The sequence below is a fragment of the Galleria mellonella genome, unplaced genomic scaffold, assembly GCF_026898425.1.
Source record: "Galleria mellonella isolate WM207_F2 unplaced genomic scaffold, CSIRO_AGI_GalMel_v1 utg1899, whole genome shotgun sequence".
Lineage (NCBI taxonomy): Eukaryota > Metazoa > Arthropoda > Insecta > Lepidoptera > Pyralidae > Galleria > Galleria mellonella.
In genome coordinates, this window is record NW_026442027.1 from 69,611 (window position 1) to 85,757 (window position 16,147).

The 16,147-nt window shown below is 35.8% G+C and overlaps 1 pseudogene; it reads right to left on the reverse strand.

Moving 5' to 3' along the window:
* Positions 1–9,422, reverse strand: part of LOC113509489 (organic cation transporter protein-like) — a 34,786-nt pseudogene extending 25,364 nt beyond the window's left edge.
* Positions 9,423–16,147: the final 6,725 nt, after the last annotated feature.

Consider the following 16,147-nt stretch of genomic DNA (forward strand, 5'->3'; position numbering starts at 1 on the left):
CTAGTCTGGCCATAAATACTGTTACATAAAAACTTTTCTTTTTTTCAACTTATTAATTATTTTGAATTTGGAACACGTTTATTATTTTAAAAACTTCTTTCGATTTCGCGCCATTTTACATATTTTTTCGTGTTCATTATTAAATTACAATATGGAATGGGGTGTTAAAGAAAATAGGATTGCAGTGATCGTCTTTCACAAAGCAACACTTCCTCTATCGAAGACCAGAAAAGATCAGGGCGGCCACGTGCTGTTAAAACTACAAAGGCTGTTAATACTGTTAAAGTCAGAATTCGTCGAAACCCCATTACAAAGCAAAAAATCTTATCGCGAGAAATGAAGATTCTCGCTAGGACTCGGTCGCGTATTATAAAACTAGACCTGAAGCTCGGTGTTTATCGTCTATATACAGGACATGCCGTAAATCAATCTTTACAATTCAAGAGAGTGGATCGATCAAATCGCCTTGCTTCGCGATACGCAAGTGAAAGGCACAGAAATGTTCTCTTTACCGATGAAAAAATTTTCACGATTGAATAACATATACGCAATAAGCAAAATAATAAAGTGTACGCTTACAGTTCTAAAGAAGCTGCTCAAGTGGTCGTTAAGGTACAATGTGGTCATCATCCTGCGTCAGTGATGGTTTGGTTTTTTTTTATGGGTGAAAATGGAACGGCAACCCCGCCTGCGCTAACGGGATACGCTGGCGGAGCACCAGTGAAGGGTGATAGATGAGAATGAAAACAGGTCAGTTAGCCCATCATGATGAATTCATCAGGAATTAACCATGATAGTTTCCAGGGGGAACCGCGAGGAGGTTGACCTGGTTGGGTATATTGCTAGCAATAGGATTCTCAGTCTCCATTACTAACAATCCCTTTCCCCCTGATGGTTTGGTTGGGCGTGTCTTGTCAAGAAGTCACAAAATTAAATTTTTGTGAAAAAGTATTTTTTTATTCAAATAAACACCCATTTTTGTAAATTCTGTTACCTATAGAAAGCTTTATTATCACCAAGCAATGTGAGTTGTACTTTATTTAAAAAAAAACTCGTGTGCAGCCAGGGCGGGTCGCTAGTAACGTACATATATAGTTCAATACTAAATAACATAACCAGCACAATTTACGTTCTGCAGTACATATGTGTGGTCACGCTCAAATGTGATATTTTGTCTCGCTCCCGCGCCGATCAAGTTTTTTTTTTTTGTAAATCATATACATTATATTATTTTATGGCACATTTTTTTATGTTTCTAAAATTTAAACAAACCAATTTCTATAGTTAAAATTTAATGTTTTAAAAAGGAATTCAATTCAGTAAAGAGCATATTCCTTGTTAAAAATTTGCACGCCAACATAGAGGCAGAATGTACACGGGAAATGTAAAATGTAATTTCATTTAATTTGTTTCGTTTAGTTCCATTTCGTTTCGTTTCATTGAACATACGGCTCACCCGATGGTAAGTGACTACCGCCGCCTATGAGTCCCCCCCACCAGATTAATAATAATAATTGCCAAGTTACTAGCAATGTACTCTTTCAGATCACCCTCCACGATATTACCTTTGAAACCATCGTGGTTGAATCTGGAATTCATCAAATTATTCTAAACCCTCCTTGTCCGTAAACTCCTGGTTTTTTTTGATGGGTGAAAATGGTATGGTAACCCTGCCTGCGCTAATGGGATACGCTGGCGGAGCACCAGTGAAGGGTGATAGATGAGAATGAAAACAGGCCAGTTAGCCCATCATGATGAATTCATCAGGAATTAATCATGATAATTTCCAGGGGAAACCGCGAGGAGGTCGACCTGGCTGGGTATATTGCTAGCAATGGGATTCTCAGTCTCCATTACTAACAATCCCTTGCCCCCGTAAACTCCGGCTTAGGTGGGAGCCTCGGGGCCCTTTGCAGTTTCAACTCGGGGGGCAACTACCCTCAGGTCACTAGTTTCAAGCCTCTCCTAAAGGTGAAGCTTGAACTTCTGTGCCCCAACTTGAGAAAGACAATAAAAATGGGCCCCACAGGTGATGGTAGGGGATAAAACAACGTCTGAAACGTCAGCTAATTCGTGTGTCTACAGTGTACGTGGCAGGGCCGGCGATGCAGCAGTGCAATACAGTTATCGCGTCGTAATGTCAACACGCTGATTACGACCATTGCCCGCGCTTCACACAATCTGGCGCGACCGCCACGTTTTACTCTATTTATTTTTGTACAAATGCACGTTGCTTTTTTCCTCTATTCTTTTCTATTTTAAAACAATATTAAAAAGTGTTTTTTTTTAATATAATTAAGCATGGCAAACAAGTTGACGGCCCGTCTGATGGAAAGTGGTAACCGTCGCCTAGAGGAGCCATATCAGCCGTTAACTGAACATAAGCCTCCCCCATAGAGAAGAGTTTTGCTAGTAGTTGCCACGCTTGGCAAATGGCTTGGCAACCACAATTAGGCCTTTTATTATGTTCTAAGAGATACTCTCGACCATAAGTTCCCTTAGTCCTCTCTTATGATACCCACGGGAAAGAAAAGGGTGGTCCATTCTATGCCGGGACCACACAGCGAAATAATAATAATATATAATGATTTGTTTAATAATATCAAATATAATAATATTATAATAATTTTTATACTTTAACTATAATGGGAAACTGCAAATGTAATCAAAGTTGATATCATATAAAAAATGGTTTGGTGCGATGCTTTTTTTTATCTTTTAATTAATGTAGAGACAAAATATAACTTAACTATAACCTAATAATTTAATCTAACCACAATAATAACTTCACCCTCGTGACCTCATTTGCTGTTACCACGTTTCTTTAAACATTAAAATTAATAGATAAAAGAGGACTTGGATATTAGTAAATGTTACTGTGATAAATATTTTTTTTTTTATTCAACTTAGAATGGCAAACAAGCTGACGGCCCACCTGATGGTAAGTGGTAACCGTCGCCTATAGACATGAGCAGTACCACGGACATAACAGAGTATACTGTTTCGCCCACGATACCCCCCATGCGTTGCCATTCCTGAGAACTCAGATGTTATTCCTCTGTAACCAGTAAATTCACGCCATATCCCACCCTTCATATGCGTTGCCACTACAGAAACTACAGAAAGAAATAAAGAGTATCTATCTATCTATCTATTATATTATCAGTCTAACTGTCCACTGCTGGACATAAGCCTCCCCAATAAGGGGAATAAAGAAATATGTTTATCTTAAATCCATGTGTATTCATGTGTATACACTAATCAATTCAATTTATAGTAGATGTCATTTGCTTTCTAAAGCGATATAATTACTGCAACCGCATGTCATACAATGCAGCAGTTAACTGCAATGTTAATTGTCAGCTAATATTGTTTAGATTATGACTGTTATGCTTCGAGATTTATTTGTGGCGTGGTTTTTCCATTTAATGTATTTTAATTACATATTTTTTTTATACAACTTAGAATGGCAAACAAAGTGACGGCCTACCTGATGGAAAGTGGTAATCGTCGCCTATACACATGAGCAGTCCCATGGACATAACAGAGTATACTGTTTCGCCCATGATATCCTTCATTATATAATATACAAGCTTTTGAATGCGGTGTTAAAGAATCATGGAAGAATACAAAAGTTGTGCTAATAATTTCAATATGTGTTCAAAGTTCCTCCAAGAGTTATGAATCGTAAATATATAGTCAAATAACATGTTATTGTTGTTTGAAGGGATATGGCGTGAATTTACTGGGTACAGAGGAATAACACCTGAGTCCTCAGGAATGGCAACGCATGGGAGGTATCATGGGCGAAACAGTACACTCTATTATATCCATGGTTCTTCTCATGTATATAGGGGACGGTTACCACTTTCCATCAGGTGGGCCGTCAGCTTGTTTGCCATTCTAAGTTGTATAAAAAAAAATAGCTGTACAGCAGAACATTGCTCGAGTGAGTGACATTCAAAATGTGCTTCAATTTGTTAACTTCATAGCTGTGTGAACTGTTATGTATATGAAGTTTCATACAAATACAGTAATAATCAAATACATATAGAGACTTCCTATATATATATATATATATATATATATATATATATATATATATATATATATATATATATATATATATATATATATATATATATATATATATATATATATATATATATATATATATATATATATATATATATATATAAAATATAATTAATAAATAAAACATATTAATATAATTGCATTTAAATAAGTACCTATTCTTAGTATTATAAATTGTATAAAATATTGCTTTGATATAAAACCGCCACTAAATGTAAACACAAAAGAACAATAGCCTTCCATTATCGACAAACGATGGTGCAGCAAGTGGGTGCTTACTGTGAACACTAATAATCATAATAAGTCATAATATGCAACAAATATGTCGCATAGGTTGGTAAGACTTACAGTTTTACACATAATTGGCTGTTGTGATAATAGTATCATGCATATAGATGCAAAAAAAAACACGAAATGAAACAAGTTTTTTTTTAATGGTTGAAAATGGTATGACAACCCTGCCTGCGCTATCGGGATACGCTACGGGAGCACTAGTGAGAAATGATAGATGAAGATGAAACAGAACAGTTGGCCCATCGTGATGAATTCATCAAAAATTAATCACGATGGTTTCCAGGGGGATCCGCGTGGAGGTCGACCTGTTAGGGTATATTGCTAGTAACAGGTCTGTTGGATCTCATTACTAACAATCCCTATCACTAATTAAACGAGTACAAACGTAAGTTAATTGAGACAGTATTATGATATATCTTTATAAGTGTTAATAGACTGCTGTATCAGCATATAAATTATGGGGGGAAAGGGATTGTTAGTGATGAAGACTAAGAATCCCATTGCTAGCAATATACCCAACCAGATCGACCTCCACGCGGTTCCCCCTGGAAACTATCATGGTTAATTCCTGATGAATTCATCATGATGGGCTAACTGGCCTGTTTTCATTCTCATCTATCACCCTTCACTGGTGCTCCGCCAGCGTATCCCGTTAGCGCAGGCGGGGTTACCATACCATTTTCACCAATAAAAAAAAACATATAAATTATAAAAAAAGTAAGTATATATGTCCAATTAAATATGATTATTGTAATTATTTTTAATATAAAATTCTATGAGCAATAGTGCGCGTCTGTTCTTTGTTTTCAGTTATTTTTGTAGTAGACACGTAGTGTAGAACATGTCGCGCGATGATAAGTTTATATCAGTAATTCCACACGCTTGCATACAAAAATCATCAAATTCTATTATACTGTAACCTTAGATTATATAAACTAGAGTGTCTCCATACAAATGCTTCTAGAAAAGTGTATCTACTTTTTCATACATTTTTACATGATAAATAGTTACGAGTGATTCCTTTATAACTTCTATATTTGTTTTGTTTTATAATTTTTGCTCTCGCTCGCGCTTAATTTCGCTCGTTTAAGAACGCTCTTAATTTCTTAAAAATCCAATAAAGCACTAACCTCCCTAGTGTCATTAAGTGTTTATGAGCGATGCTTCTTCCCATCAGACGGGCCTTCATCAGCTAGTTTGCTACCCTAACAATCAAATAAATTTAGGCACCTTATAGGAGTACGGTTAAATCAAAGTTAATGTATATTAAATCAACTTTCATTACATCATGCGTTATTTATTTATTTATTTATTACTGCGTTATTTATATATTGTTTATTTTTCATATAGTTTCTATTATTTTCTATCTATAATATATTATAGAAAATTTTAGAAAAGAAGAAGTAATTTTATTCAATTAGATTTTATTTACAAGTTCTTGTAAATCGTAATTTTTTTTATGCTTTTACTACTGCATCTATATCTAACTTGAACGGATTCTTTTCAGATTATCAAAGGTTTAAAATACAATCAAACTGTAGATTGGTGGTCATTCGGCGTTCTTCTGTACGAGATGCTAATAGGGCAAAGTCCATTTAGTGGGTGTGACGAAGATGAGCTCTTCTGGTCCATCTGTAATGAACTGTAATGAAATGCCTTCGTATCCACGCTTCCTTTCGCAACAAGCACTTACCATACTGACAAGGGTAAGAAACACGTTAACATAGTTATAAATTTATTATAAAATATAAAAAAAAAACCTCGACACAAACAAACCTATAAAAAGAGCTGATGACCTTGAAACGCCTGAACGATCTTCATAATAGTATTTAAAAACCATCTCCATTACGTCAGCTTTTAAACAAAAAATATTATCCATTTGTTTAAGAGCTACGATGCCGTAGACAGACACACAAACACGTCAAACTTATAATATCTCTTTTTTTCCCTCGTCGAGGGTTTTTTTTTTATGGGTGAAAATGGTATGGTAACCCGGCCTGCGCTAACGGGATACGCTGGCGGAGCACCAATGAAGGGTGATAGATGAGAATGAAAACAGGCCAGTTAGTCCATCATGATGAATTCATCAGGAATTAATAATGATAGTTTCCAGGGAGAACCGCGTGGAGGTCGACCTGGTTGGGTATATTGCTAGCAATGGGATTCTTAGTCTCCATTACTAACAATCCCTTTCCTCGTCGAGGGCTAAAAACTAAGTCACGTGAAAGTTTAGTCATAATTCTAGTACTCGTAGGATATTTAAGAAGTTATGATATTTATTATTTACGCATAAACGGCTAAACTGATTTAAATGAAATTTGGTACACGGGTAGGTAATATGAGTAATTAATACATAAAATAAATTATATAATGATTTATGCGGGTAAATCCGCAGGACATATATTTAATTATATCAATGTTGGACTTTTTAGACTGTGATTGAATCGTATTCAATATTTAGCTACTTGCGAGTAGTCACTGTATTAATATAATTTAATCGGAATATGATAAATAGTTACGAGTGATTCCTTTATAACTTCTATATTTGTTTTGTTTTATAATTTTTGCTTTTTTTTAATGCGTATAACCTCATTTTATTTATTAAATAATTAAATATAAATACGTCAAGATACATCACGTCCGTAACTATATAGAACACTGATAAAAAAACGTGTCATCTAATTTGACAATTAGCTGACAAAAAATTGGCCAGTCTTTGAGACTCGAGGCTCTATCTCCATAATCTATGATTGTAACGTTATAAAAATTGTACAGAACTCATTTACATAGAGTACCTCTTTTTTTTCTCGTATTTTCTGCCGCACAACAGCTGCGCCTGATGTGGATGCAGGCAGTAAAATTACAGGATACGGAATCATAACACATTACCCCCTTATTCATAAAATGTAAAACCTTATTTTTTATATTGCACTTTCTTCCAAATTTGGAACTTAGCGCAAAACAATTCAATAACCAAAATAGGTTTACGAGACGTTTGACATTTTTATCTATAGGATTATTAGCCTTTAGAAATGGCGACGCATGAGGGGTCATCTATATTCCCTGCTCACGGTTTCATAGACGTGCCAATCAAAATTAACTATGTTCTTAAAAATAAATTTATTTTTTACTAACACTTTGTCTTTGTCCGTATGCTTTGTATTAATTGAAAGAAATGGATTATTATGTTGACAATCTAATTAGCAAAGACCTCCCCATTTACACAACTTTATGAAATTGTGTAAAATGAGAGAATAGAGCGGTATTATATTTTTTTTTATACAACTTAGAATGGCAAACAAGCTGACGGCCCACCTGATGTAAAGTGGTAACCGTCGCCTATAGATATGAGCAGTACCATGGACATAACAGAGTATACTGTTTCGCCCATGATACCCCCCATGATATCCCCCCATTTTCGCCCATGATGCGTTGCCATTCCTGAGGACTCAGGTGTTATTCCTCTGTACCCAGTAAATTCACGCCATATCCCACCCTTCAGACCGAAACACAGCCATGTAAACACAACTGCTTCACGGTTGAAACACGAATGGTACAGAGGTACCCAAGCAATCGACTTTTGTACAAAGTCTCCCTCTGGGATGTAATACTCCTCTATTCTCTCATATTTAATTCAATTGATTCTATTAAAACTGATACAAAATTAAAAAGTGCACTAATGTACGATATGCTATTAAAATTTTATTTAAATCAGTCAGTCATAGTTATTTACTCATAATTAACAAACAAAAAATATACAAAAATTACTGGTGTTGGTATTTCTTTTCAAATTTCTATCATTACTTTTAACATTAAGTTTAGCGAAATTTCGTTGTTTAACTAAATGCGTAGTCCTGTCACGCTTCCGATGTTATTGTATTATATAGGTAAATAGCATAATTATATTTAGGTGTAGGTGAATGATCTCTGAATGTAACAAAAATAGACCAACGGACTATCTCAGTTTATGACCTCGACCGTTCGTACGACGTGTCTACGACGTGCTGTCTATTCATTATCACCAACAAACTGACACAAATACGCTATATTATTATTAGAATACACGATCCTTTGCAAAAAAAGAGTGTCCTCTTTTAGAGTTTTTCTTGTTGTGACGAAACATATTGGACATCTTATAAACTTCACAAATGCAACACCTTTTCTACAATGTTTCTAGCAAATAAATTTCACTTCATTTCATTTCATTTCTTTATTACCAGCTGAGTCCGATATTTCGATCGCAAGTATAATAAGTAGCTTATTTTCTTTTCAATCCCAAATACTACATTTGTGCTTAATTTCATAATTATTAGTTAAGCTGTTAAAACTCTAAGATGTAATAAGATAACGGGCTTTCACATAGACAACATTAGTAATGAAATTAATAAAAAAATTAGAATTCATTTAGCATGCAGAAAACATGTCCATCCGCGATCACCACAGGGAGACTTTGTACAAAAGTCGATTGCTTGCGTACCTCTGTTCCATTCGTGTTTCTACCGTGAAGCAGTTGTGTTTGCATGGCTGTGTTTCGGTTTGAAAGGTGGGATATGGTGTGAATTTACACAGTACAGAGGAATGGCAACGCATGGGGGGTATCATGGGCGAAACAGTATACTCTGTTATGTCCATGGTACTGCTCATGTCTATAGGCGACGATTACCACTTTCCATCAGCTTGTTCGCCATTCTAAAATGTATAAAAAAAAAGATCACTACAGTTTAATTATCACTTCAATTCAGACATAGTACATTTAAATAAATACACATAATGTTATTAGCGATTTAAAAGAGTAACTGTTGAATTTTTTGCGGGCTCCTCTCAACCGATAACAAGTTCTCGAACCCTGCAGAAGATTTAGAAAGGATGACGATTTAAAAAAGCTTGTAAACAAGACTATTTGAATAAAGATGGTTTAAATTTGAATTGCTTTAGTCACCAGCATTTACAGAGACGACATTTTATTAGTAATTTTTTTTTTACAACACAGGGGGCAAACTAGCATGCGGCTCACCTGATGGTAAGTGACTACCGCCGCCCATGATCACCCACAACACCAGCGTCATTGCAGGTGTGCTGCCGGCCTTTTAAAAAAGAATATACTCTTTTTTTGAAGGTTATGTTGTCGTATCGGTTTGGAAATACTGCTGCTAGAAATTGATTCCAAAGAATGGTTGTGCGTGGAAGAAAGTGCCTTGAAAAACGCACGGTGGAAGACCGCCACTCGTCCAGATGATTAGGATGGAACTTTAGTTTGTGGCGGGTTGTGCGGTGGTGAAAATCAGCAGCAGGTATTATATTGTTTTTATTATGTTATTGTAAACAAAAGTTTTGGAGAGCCGTATGCCCCTTTAGATACGATCTTAAAAATAAATCCCAAAATACTGCGTTCCATAAATCGCAGATACATTCCAAATCTGGAAGTTTCGGCCATAGCGAAAGATCAAGTTAGTATACGACTCTGTTATATAGGAAGAATGTAATTATTGCATAATGTTTACATATCAATATTTAATAACAAAGAGTTGTTTAACTTATCTGCTAATGTAACCTTTAACCAAAAGATTATGATTAATTATTTACGTTTATTAAACAGAGACAGCGCTGTCGATTTTAACTTTATCCGTCCAATAACTACTTTAATTGTTTTTTCCTCGTGTCTTACAGGATCGACAGAGAAAACTGTCCGAAAACTCGCTACTTACCCTTTCTGTTTCATCTGCTTCTAAGTGTAAAAGGAATGTTTATTGTTTGGCCCGTCTTATACAGATCCTGTATATTGCAAGTCTGAAGTCTGAAGAGATTTATAGGCTTCGTTCGTTTAATACAATATAGCTTATATTACTATAATAATACAGTCTTTTACATATAGGTGAGAGATTCTTTAAAATCGAATCCTTAATTTTTTTCTTTTTTTGTATTCATTACAAACAAAAAGTCAAATTTATCCTCCTTCTAATATTAATTTAGACATTTGTCATCTAACAAACAAGCATACCTTACGTTATAGTACTTCATTCTCTTCTTACGATATTATGGGGCTTAAAAAGAAGACACTTTATTCTACTAGGAGAACATAAGATTCCTCGAACGCACTAGTATGTTTCAATGCTCTGTGATATTTCAATTTCAAGATCGTGAGTCGTGGCTGTGACATAACGCAGCTGACGGCACGCTATCACGGCGCACGATGCGCACACGCACGCGGGTGCATTGTGTTGGAAAACAAATTTGTTTGTCGATGCGTTCCGCGCTGAACAATTGCATTCTGTCTTTACTGCAATTGTTGGTATTATACTTCCGCCCCGGGCGATGCCTTCGTTAGGTATGCACATATGTTTTATACAATAAAAATCATTTTATGACAATAAGTTTAATTGATAATAATAAAAGATGACGATTTAAAAGTACTTGTAAACAATAAACCAGAGGGAGACTTTGTACAAAAATCGATTGCTTGAGTTCCTCTGTCCCATTCGTGTTTCAACCGTGAAGCAGTTGTGTTTGCATGGTTGTGTTTCGGTTTGAAGGGTGGGATATGGCGTGAATTTACTGGTTACAGAGGAATAACATCTGAGTCCTCAGGAATGGCAACGCACGGGGGGTATCGTGGGCGAAACAGTATACTCTGTTATGTCCATGGCACTGCTCATGTCTATAGGCGACGGTTACCACTTTCCATCAGGTGGGCCGTCAGCTTGTTTGCCATTCTAAGTTGTATAAAAAAAAATATTGTAAAAAAAACTGATATTTATTTATTTTGAGTCAATAATGAATTGTTAATTAATAACGGCGTTAAACTGACTCATACCGTTTGCAAATTAAGTGGTAATATAAAATTACAATGATCCGAAATATTTTTCGTCACCATGGATGTCCCACAGCTGAGCAGAGTATTTTTCTATAAGAGGACATCACCCTCCTTTTGCTATATCCATAAAATTATGCCTACCAAGTTTTCTCTCTACTACAACGACCTGTAGTTTGTTATAGAAATAAAAAGGATTGTATGTAGTATAGCAAATTTAATTGATTTTTTTTCCTTTAATTGTTGTTTATTTTTTTTTACCTGTGATTATTATTGTTGATGGTAATAAAGAATCTATCTATCTTAATATAAGTCCACCCTGCACCCTGTATAGTGCACCCTGTATAGTGCGCCCTGTATATTGACGTATTTGTTGCCTTTGTTTTATTTTATGTTATTCTAAATACAGTATATTCGCACGTTGCTCTTGTAATTTTTTTATACCTGTTTTATGACAAGAACGTGATATGAAATTGCAGTAAAATGCACCATTTTAATTTTAAATATAATTATATGTTTTACGTATGAATTGTTTAACAGTTGTTAAACGCACTAAGTAGCTATCGATCACAGTGGTCGCCGGTTCGATTCTCGCACAATACATGTACAGTACAGTGTATTCATAAATACATCTAAATTTTGCTTTTTTAATATAAAAATAATGATTGCATAGCAATTACTCGTAAACAGGTGCCAAAATAATAAATTATGTACAATAAAGGTTTTATTGTACGATACAATACAATACTACGTGATTTTTGTTTATAATTTTAAAACTATTTAATGCAAATAAACTCATTTCATTTTTTTTTATAAATTAATAAAAAAATGCTTTAATAAAATAAAAATAATAGAATAATTTTTAAAATCTGTTTGATTTTAAAAATACTTTTTCTTATCATGTATTTTAAGATGATATAAATGTATGCTTTGTTGGTTTTTTTTTAAAACACAAGGGGCAAACGAGCATGCGGCTCACCTGATGGTAAGTGACTACCGCCGCCCATGGTCACCCACAACACCAACGGTATTGCAGGTGTGCTGCCGGCCTTTTGAAAAGGAATATGCTCTTTTCTTGAAGGTTATGATGTCGTATCGGTTCGGAAATACTGCTGCTGGAAGTTGATTCCAAAGAGTGGTTGTCTTTAAATAAATAAATACATATAGAAAACTACATTGTCAGCAAGTGACATAAGCTGTATTGTATTTTCAAAACAAACGTGTGAAGCCGGATTAGATCACTAGTCTGTTATATTTTTGTACGTTAAGGAATCATTATTGATGATTGTAATGATATCAATATTTTAGACAAAGGACTTTGTAAAGTAATTTATATTTCTTATTATTAGGTACATATAATATATAGAATACCAAGATACAAATCAAAAGATAAGCATAGTAGGTACTGTTTTTTTTTATACCACTGAGGTGGCAAACCAGCATACGGCCCCTCTGATGGTAAGTGGTTACCGTGGCCTATGGACATCTGTAACACCAGAGGTATTACGCGCGCGTTGCCAACCTTGAAGAAACCTCTTTACTCCCCTTTTGAAGAACCCCATGCTGTAGACTCTTGGGAAAACTTCGACAGGAAACTCATTCCATAACCTGAGTGTTCGTGAGAGGAAACATCTCTAAAACCGCGCAGTACACGACCATTGAGGCTGTAGGAAATGAGGATGAACTCCCTGTCGATGGCGAGCCATACTATAGACTGTCTGATATCCATCCATATATTTGTCATTATAAACGCTCTATCAAACAAAACACACCCCACAAGTGTTAAGTCGGGAATTTTTCATCTAAATAATTTTTAATTGGCCTATTTTGTCTTTCAACATATATGGTATATGTGATTTCGTCTATCTCTTATAAAGTTAAATAATAGTTTTTTGGTTTGAAGGGTGGGATATGGCGTGAATTTACAGGGTACAGAGGAATAACACCTGAGTCCTCAGGAATGGCAACGCATGGGGGGTATCATGGGCGAAACAGTATACTATGTTATGTCCATGGTACTGCTCATGTCTATAGGCGACGGTTACAACTTTCCATCAGGTGGGCCGTCAGCTTGTTTGCCATTCTAAGTTGTATAAAAAAAATTAGATATACAGGCAATATCGTTTAGATCATTAGAAAATTTGAACTTTTTGCTTTATCCCCAATGAAGTTATAGGGGATTAAAAATGCGGCCAGTCGCTTCAAGAAAAGGATAGTGCTTGCTTGACGGGAGCGCTGCCATGCCCTTTGATCAATAACATTAATAATTTATTACAAATGCATCCCGTGTCTTTATCTGCGTGAGTTAGGATTTTCGATGTATTAACCTAGACTGAAGGATATGGCCTGGGATAGAGCTGGCTGGAGGAAGATGCATGAATTAGTTGCACCGACAAGAGGAAACTCTTAAATGAAAATGAAATGAACCTAGACTACAGCGACTCTCGCTCGGTAGAGTGACTATCTCAAGTGTTACTAGGTGCCGGTGGTTGCAAATGGCGCAGGATCGCTTTTTATAGTAAAATATGAGGGCACCTTTGTTCAAAATATGGATAAAGGATACCTTGTAATTATAATAATAATTTATAATTAAACTTCTCCGTATTCTAAATATTACTCACTTGAACGAACATGTGATGAAACTTTTCATAATTCTTATCACTGCACTGCAAAATACTGTCCAAAAGATTAACTAATACTTCAGTGGCACTTGAACTTAATGAAACTTGCTGCGGATATAATTTATCAGTTCGTTGACATTTGGAATTTCTCCTAATATATCTCACAATCTGGTTACATCCAATTTAACCCATGAATCAATTACAACTGAACACCGAACACTTCTAATTTATAATAAAATATTACGCTCCATTTAATTATAATTTCTTATTATATATTTATTTACAATTGATAATTCGCTTCCTACATTTACCGAATGAATTTTGAACGCAGTCTTACTTAGCATATTCCAAAGCATCACACGTAATTTTTTTTTTAATATTTCAAATAGAGAATCCGAATCAATTTGATTTTCGAAGTGATATTGTATGTTTACACGGCAATTGAGTGCGTATGCGTGTTATGTGGTCGCACGCGTCGCGTCTCGAAGCCAGGCGGCTGCGCGTGCGCCGCGTCCCGATAACACGCGTGTGTGACTCGCACTGCTTCGCCATCTCCGTACACATACAATATATACTTAATATAGTACACAACGATTGAAATATATTTCGAATTTCAGTTATACGAACAATATAGAATACTGAAACTATTTAATTTAGATCTACGTCACCGATATAGTTGGAAACAGACGACGCGAACATATACGTGTACCTTAAATTAATTGAGCGTTAACAGATCAGTCGATAACCCTTGACTACAGTCCGGAAGTCACAAATTCGGATGCCATCTTAAACCACAAAATTTTCGAATTCATGTTTGATCATTTAAAAAAATTACATTTGTTTCATGTTTCAGATGATACGCAAAATTGTCGTCCAATACGCCACGTCAGAGGACTTCCTATACAATAAAGGTGGCCTGAAAAGTCTTGACACAAAAGGATGACACCCTTACTCGAGTAGCAGTGGTATTTAAATTAATGAAAACTAAGCGCACAAGTATTGTGATAACAAACCCCTTCCGCGATAAATAATAATAATGAAAGTGCTGGTCGTTATTGATTTATTTACTTGTTAATCTAATAACAACTACACTGTAATTAGTCAACCTTTGCTAGCAATATACCCAACCAGGTCGATCTCCTCGCGGTTCCCCCTGGAAACTATCATAGTTAATTCCTGATGAATTCATCATGATGGGCTAACTGGCCTGGTGGTCTACCATGAAATGAAATTCCGAAATTTCGGGCTCAATTTCGTGTTTTTGTTCGTATCAAAATTGACCCATTAAATGGAGCTTAACATTTCGTTCATCATAAATCCTGTCCTAATAGTCCAAAGGAACGATATTTTAACATTTTTAATCATTTTAAACAGCATGTATTATGTAATTTTAACATCAAATTTCTGTTTCGTTCGTCCCCGAAATTTCGGAAAATACTTCATGGTAGGCCCTCTGTTTTCATTCTCACCTATCACCCTTCACTGGTGCTCCGCCAGCGTATCCCGTTAGGCGGTGTTACCATACCATTTTCACCCATCAAAAAAAATTGTCAACCTAATTCTAACCGGTTAGGAATTCATTTCATATAATCGACATAAAATCTACTGTATGCAAACTAGCTTTTAAACATAAATAGCGCTCCGATTTCTTCAAAAAAATCACTGGTCCTTTGAAGTTAAACTTGCTGGTACCTAACTCTGTTATGAGTCATAGACTGTTATTTGCTCATCTGTTACAGTTCATTCTTTGATAAACTAATTTTATGTATTTATTTATGTATGTATTTATTATATGTATATTTCACATAATGAAAATGGGTCAATGGGTCGAGTGCAGATGGCACTCCGAACCTACGAAAGGACTTACGGAGCGACCTTTCGCTATCTCCTGACCACCGGACACGACTTAATTATCGTCTCAGGACACCGCGAGGCGGTTCGACCTTAGCTCAGGCCAACATATCTCGATCCCCACCTAAAGTAGCAGCGGGATCGTTTAGGACTAGCTGAAGTGCTGGAACTAAGTGCCCGGACGCTGGGATGTATGTCAGCGGGGTCGTCGAGAACATGCTTCAGGCGGCGTTATCGCGGCAAGACACCTCTCCTTAGTACGTAGTCTGCTGTGCTGACTACGAGTGGGTTGGAGTGCGATTGAGCTGACTTGAAGTAACGTTTAAATGTTTCCTTTATGAAATGTTTAATAGTGAGAAGTTTAAGACTCGATGGAAGTCTGCGTTGCGGACGAACCATGGCACGCCGGTAGCTTGCCACAAGAATTTATTTTCCAATATTTGGAATTGTTTGAGAAGGGCCGGTGCCGCTTGGGCTA